Raw genomic sequence first — 7,162 nt, forward strand, 5'->3', positions numbered from 1 at the left:
AATTCCGTCGTGAAAGCCCCTTAAATCGATAAGATTTGATACGTTCTTAAATCCATTGCTTTCTTTCTTGTTTTACTATTACTGTAGGGAGAATCCTTGGTGGTCGTATCAGCTACAATGCGTATATATATAAATCTATATTCAAGGGTGCTTTGTTCTTGAGCATAGTGTGTTGTCGTCGATGATCCAGTGCAGGAATATGATATGAATAATTTGACTTGGGGTTTTTCAATGGATGCTCTGCTTCTCAACGACTATGGATGTATTCTCCCTGTATTGGGTCATAGTAGCGGCCTTAATACAAAACCCTTTTGGACTTTTAGTAGTCTATTGCCATAAAGGCTATTGTGTGCCTGGACCTTACTTATGGTGATGAAATCCTCTGTTTTAAGTTTTATGGGTTTTCACTCACCCACATGGGATGATGTTTTATGCTGAAGGGTGTTATTGTGGTGATGAAATCCTCTGTTTTAAGTTTTATGGGTTTTTAATCACCCATTGAAATATAATTTGAAGGTAGCATTCTGACTATTGACAATGGAGTTTTTGAGGTTTTGGCTACAAATGGTGATACCCATCTTGGAGGTAATCTATCTGACAGTTGTACATTACGACGGTGGTTATCATTGACTTTTTTGGTTGTCTTTTGAGCTTTGAACTTACTGGGATGTACACTAATATGCAAGGTGAGGACTTTGACCAAAGGATAATGGAATATTTCATCAAATTGATCAAGAAAAAGCACGGAAAGGATATTAGTAAGGATAACAGAGCGTTGGGCAAACTAAGAAGGGAAGCTGAGCGTGCTAAAAGAGCCTTGAGTAGCCAACACCAGGTCGAGTAGAGATCGAGTCTCTCTTCGACGGCATAGACTTTTCTGAGCCTCTTACAAGGGCTCGCTTTGAGGAGATGAACAATGACCTTTTTAGAAAAACCATGGGTCATGTTAAGAAGGCCATGGATGATGCTGGTCTAGAGTGATGCTGGTCTAGAGAAGCATCATATTGATGAGATTGTTCTTGTTGGTGGAAGTACCTGTATTCCTAAGTTCCAGCAACTGCTTAAGGATTTCTTTGATGGCAAAGAGCCAAAAAAGGGTGTAAACCCTGATGAGGTCGTTGCATTTGGTGCAGCAGTGCAAGGTAGCATTCTTAGTGGAGAAGGTGGAGAAGAAACTAAAGGTAAAGTAGGTCCACAGTTTCTGCATTTTATATTGTTTAGCTCTGAACGAATTTTTGGTTTTTTATCCAGCAATTTGAAATCTTGTTGCCCTTATTTATGTGCAGAAATACTTTTACTGGATGTGGCTCCTCTAACCTTGGGTATTGAGACTGTTGGTGGAGTGATGACAAAGCTAATTCCAAGGAACACTGTTATTCCTACAAAGAAGTCTCAGGTGTTTACAACCTATCAGGACCAACAAACAACCGTGTCAATTCAGGTTGGTCTAAAATCTTTTATATCATTCTTCTAAAAACTGCCTGATGGGTTATTTCAATTTTTACAATAGCACGAGCGTAGGGAGGATGATTGACTCAGTCATTTTCCTTTGCAGGTCTTCGAAGGTGAACGAAGTTTAACAAAAGATTGTAGAGAACTTGGGAGATTTGAGCTCTCTGGAATTCCTCCGGCTCCAAGGTTTGTTTCTATTCCTTTGTTCATGTTTCTGTTTTTGGTGAGTCGAGTCTGGTGGACCGGAGAATCAAACCTGTAATATGTTGGCAGGGGAGTTCCTCAAATTGAAGTTACATTTGAAGTGGATGCCAATGGTATCTTGAATGTTAAAGCAGAGGACAAGGGCACCGGAAAATCTGAGAAAATCACCATCACAAATGACAAAGGAAGACTGAGCCAAGAGGAAATTGAAAGAATGGTGAGAGAGGCCGAAGAGTTCGCAGAGGAGGACAAAAAGGTCAAGGAACGTATTGATGCCCGTAATGGTTTGGAAACATATGTTTATAACATGAAAAACACAATTAATGACAAGGAAAAGCTTGCTGACAAAATCGACTCCGATGATAAGGAGAAAATAGATGCAGCATTGAAGGAGGCCCTCGAATGGCTGGACGAGAACCAGTCAGCTGAGAAGGAAGATTACGAGGAGAAGCTCAAGGAAGTGGAGTATGTTTGCAACCCTCTTGTGACCAAAGTTTATCAACAATTAGGGGGATCCTCCTCTGAAGGAGACACTGATGATGATGATTCCAATGACGAACTTTAAATGGGTGTTTTTCTTGTTGGATTTTGGTTTTGAGCAATATAAAACACTGTAGCCTGTAGGATGAAATTTGTGGCTACGGAAAGCGCAAATAGTGTAGGATGAAATTGCTTCTGCAGAAAACAAATATTATCGATTTATTTTATCTGTTAGGACTAATGTAATAGTTGAACATTCAGACCAGTAAATCACCTATTAAAGGATGAGAAATCTGGCATCAAGATAATGCCAACAATTTCACACCTATTGGTGTTGTGGTGTACTTGGTGGAAAGGAATTCACTTGAGCTCTTCTCTGGAAAGGAACTATTTTGAGCTCTTCTTTATGTGAATACTCATTTTTGGTATAATGATATTTTGTTCAATTTTTTGTTGCAATTTTGGCCATTTGATTGTCTAATTTTATGTTTCTGAATCAAGGATAATTTTAGGGGCGAATGTTCGCCCTTTGGCGAAATTAAGGGGTTTTAAATTTTTAGTGGGCGAATATTTTGTATCATAGTACATTTTTACAAATCACCTCAAATAGCCCACCTTATTTTAAGGGAGAGGGTAAAAAAGGTAAATTTAGCCCTTGAAATTAGGACTTACAACCTTCCATTCGCCCATTTTCAAGAATAGATTTTATTTAAGTGAATCCATTCGCCCATTTTCAAGAATAGGTTTTATTTAAGTGAATCCTATGGGCCAAATACCATATTTATAAAAGAGGTATGGTAAATTAATAAAAATATAAATAAATGAGAGGTATGGTAAATAAATAAAACATTTTTTATATTTACTCCATAAGTCACCTTATATACATGTAAGGGTGTAAACAAATAAAAATATAAGTAAAGTGGAGGTATGGTAAATAAATAAAACGTCTTTTTATACTTACTCAAAAGGTATGGTAAATAAATAAAGATATAAATAAACTAGACGTATCGTAAATAAATAAAACCTCTTTTTATATTTAGTCCATAACCCTCGTTCTATTTATGAAGGCTCAAGAAAGAGGTTTTATTTAAGTGAATCCTATGGGCCAAATACCATATTTGTAAAAGAGGTATGGTAAATTAATAAAAATATAAATAAACGAGAGGTATGGTAAACAAATAAAACATTTTTTTATATTTACTCCATAAGTCACCTTATATTTACGAACACTCAAAAAATGGGTTATATTTAGGTGAAACCTATGGCCAAAATACTATGGGACAAATACCATGGACTAGATTGTTATTAATACCATGCAAAAAACCATTATTAACCCTAATATTAGAATTAATAAAAATAAAAATGGCACATGGTATTGACCCATGGTATTCACCAAAATGGCACATGGTATTGACCCATGGTATTCACCTGGAATGTAGCCTATTTAAATGGGGGAATTAAACCAGCATGTAGCCTATGCTAAGATTCACTAGGACTTTACAAAGTTTTATTATTTAGTGAAAGACTCGCCAAGATCTTACAAGATTTTATAATTGAGTAAAATATTCGCCATGCCTGGTGAGAGATTCGCCAAAAAATTATATATACATATTATATTATTGATAAAATCGCCTTCCATTTTTCCTATATACCATGGAGATTCGCCCATTTATTATATTTATAAATTTAAGGGGGGTTCTTAAAATTTTCCCTGTTCTGAATTTCCATTCAAAAGAATGCAACAATTTGTGTCTTAAGTTTTTTGGAATCTATGGAAAGGATGTTGTGGGTTCAATGCAACAATCTGTGTTTTTGACTTTTTGGAATCTATGGAAAGAATGTAGTGGGTTCAATGCAACAATCTGTGTTTTTGACTTTTTGGAATCCATGGAAAGAATGCAGTGGGTTCAGTGTGGGCTAATTTACATATTATATTTGCTTTCGTTATGGCATAATTTACATATCATAATTTTATTCGGCCATCATAAGTACATTACGGGAATTAACAATGAACGGACCATAGTAGTATAGTATGTCTCTAAAACCATTTGGCTTCTATAGGTCTCTAAGTACATTTGGCAAGATTCGAAGACTAATTTTCCCTACAGAAATACTGTTTTGTTGGAAGGTATTATGTTGTTGTCTGCTGGAAGGTATTATGTTGTTCAAGGTGATCAGTCAACAACGATGAACGATACGATGAACGATGTGTGCTTCAAAATATCCATTAAGCTCTCACATTTGGAAACCAATGTACAAATGCGTTCCTTGTCCAATTTAAAAAACCTTTACAATTTTTCTAATTTAAAAAACATCCATTAAGCTCTCAGCTCTCACACTTGGAAACCAAAACCAGCTCACACTTGGAAACCAAAACCAATGTCCAATTTAAAAAACCTTTACAATTTTTCTAATTTAAAAAACATCCATTAAGCTCTCAACTCTCACACTTGGAAACCAAAACCAGCTCACACTTGGAAACCAAAACCAATGTACAAATGTGTTCCTTGTCCAATTTAAAAAACCTCTACAATTTTTCCAATTTAAAAAACAAAACCAATGTACAAATGCGTTCCTTGTCCAATTTAAAAAACAACCTATCGGTATGTTTTGCACTTTTTGGGGCAAGGGCAATTGCAATGACAAATCGCTAATAGATTGTGTGGGACAACTCCAATTTAAGAAAGCAATTAGGCAAACGTGTCTTTCCTGCTAATTGTTAGACGTTAAATGTAACTAAATCGCACCTCGTCATCGTTTTCTCATGGTAGTCTTTAATTTCTCATTATGGGTTTTCACACGCTCCTCTCCCTTTTCTCTCTCCATTTTCTCATTCCTTTCAACGCAACGAAATGAAGTATTTTGGCCAGGATTGAACCTCGTAAGATTATAGATTGTGATGTAGGAAAGTGTTCCCTCTGCGGACAGAGGCAACCCCTCTAGCCCTAGAGTGGGTTTAGTCACAGCAAAGATAGATCAACAATTGATTTCCTTAAACAGTCATCGTTGGAGGCCTACCTCAAACCAGTGGTCAATGAAGTTCCGTTGCACCGCTCCAGATTCTGATTCCTTCTCCTTAATGAGTGATCAACCTGAAACAATACAAAGGAAAAACAACAAAGCACATAACCGAGAAAAAACAATGATCTACTTACTCATAAAGTCAAGAAGTCATGAGCTATCAAGTAAATTAGATACAAGACATAGGAAAACATCATTGATTGTATTAATGATAAATTGAGAGCAAGCTTACAACCAAGTCTTGACGTCGCAAGCCTTCTTAGAGGGTCTAGCCAATATGTTTCTCAAGCATTCACTCTTCAAGGATGAATCTCCCAACATACAATGTCTCTCTCTCACTCATAAGATTTAACACAAAGTTAAGGGCACTCCACAACCTTCCACAAGCTATCAACAATCTCACACTTGTCACACCCACACCAGCTATCTATCAAACTCAAAAGCACTAACAGCACTGCTCAACCAAAGGAATTACTAACTAGCTGATCATATCAAAGGTGAGTGCTTTAATAGGAGAAGGAGTCTCCATGAAATGTGGAAGGAAGAGCTCATCTTCAAGGAAGGTAGCACAAATGACGAAACTACCATACCAGAGGGGGAAGGGCGACCCAAACTATGCCAACAACCAGGTCTAGAGACATCGAAAAGGCTGACAATTGAAACGAATTCACCCAATCTGGATCGTCGCGGGCCGTAAACTAGTTATTTGTGACGACATCACGAGGAGGTAGTGTACGCAGAGCTATTGTCGCCATATATAACTCATAACCTCGCGTCGGGTCTAGAAATCCGACCGTCGTGGGAAACAGATGTACACCGGCGACGAAGTCACAATGAGACCGTTATGGACATGGGAATGCCGCGTATATTAAGGGTTTACTCGCGACAAGGCAGAAACTTAAGGAATGAGGGTCAATTTGCAGCAACAGAGAGCATTTGCTTAATCTTCTTGCATCAGTGGGAAGATATGAACATGTTGATTTGACACATGACACAGTAGGAGGACTGAAATGAGGACAGTGACAAACTACTGTGTAACAAATTCCCCCTAAATCATGAAACCCGAGAGAGTGGGAGGGGTGAAATGCTTTACGAAACTGTCTGAACTGAAACCATCTTGAAGATCCTACAGGTGCAAGTACAACTGTTATCTGTGATAGTGAAATACACACAATCTAGGCATGGGCGCAGCCATCCATAGGACATATAAAACTTGGTATGTGGTATGGACGCAACCATCCATCAAAGATTCATATATGTAATCACGAACCAATCCACGCAACCTGAACATGTATAATCTTAGCTCGGGGTCTTGAAACCCAACCGATCATAGTACAAATTATATCATGTGAATAGATGTGCTGAAGTCGAACATGATAGAAAGTCGCTTGATTATCGGCCAATGATGTAAACCGTTAACAAGTGCGAGAGAAACCACCAATAATGCCAATGGTTCTCAAGGTATTGCCCAATACAATCCACTAAGTGTGAAAAATGAGCTGAAGTCGAACACTCGTGGAATCACCCAATCGAAGACCAATGAGGAAATTCTGTCGTCGGGCGCGAAGAACTTGCCATTGAGGCATGCAAGCTCCAAGGTACTGAAAGGGATCTCTAGATCAATCTCCTGGATAATGAGTTGGTGTCGACAGGAGATGATCCATCGCAGGAGGGCCATGATGTTTCCCCCATCAACGACACGAGATAAGGAACAAGTGGTAGATGGTGAAACAGAAGATCAAAGGAGGAGGTAAGGGTGTAAACTGCAGAAAGATTATACTCTTGAACATAACGGTGACATGACTCCGGAATGTGGCAACATTTTGATACCAAGGGATCAGAGGCTTGATGGAAGCAACATGGATCAGATGGAATGAGGCAAAATGACAACCCAGACCCGCAGAAGGCCAAATGACGATGTATGGATATCCCAACCCGACAAGAAGCAAAAGTGTCAATGTTCAAGAGTGACTAGCTGCCATAGATAATCAATGATGATTTCCAA

The 7,162-nt window shown here is 38.1% G+C and overlaps 1 pseudogene across 1 annotated transcript; it reads left to right on the forward strand.

The window, feature by feature from the left end:
• The first annotated feature begins 509 nt into the window (after positions 1-509).
• Positions 510-2,271, forward strand: LOC149204522 (luminal-binding protein 5-like; annotated as a pseudogene). Its single transcript, XR_016253014.1, has 5 exons — positions 510-585; positions 687-1,181; positions 1,287-1,441; positions 1,556-1,638; positions 1,726-2,271. The product of XR_016253014.1 is annotated as a luminal-binding protein 5-like (transcript).
• The last annotated feature ends 4,891 nt before the right edge of the window (positions 2,272-7,162 follow it).

The sequence above is a fragment of the Pinus tabuliformis genome, chromosome 1_2 (genome assembly GCF_031772625.1).
Source record: "Pinus tabuliformis cultivar Carrire ecotype Pingquan chromosome 1_2, CPIR1, whole genome shotgun sequence".
Classification (NCBI taxonomy): Eukaryota; Viridiplantae; Streptophyta; class Pinopsida; order Pinales; family Pinaceae; genus Pinus; species Pinus tabuliformis.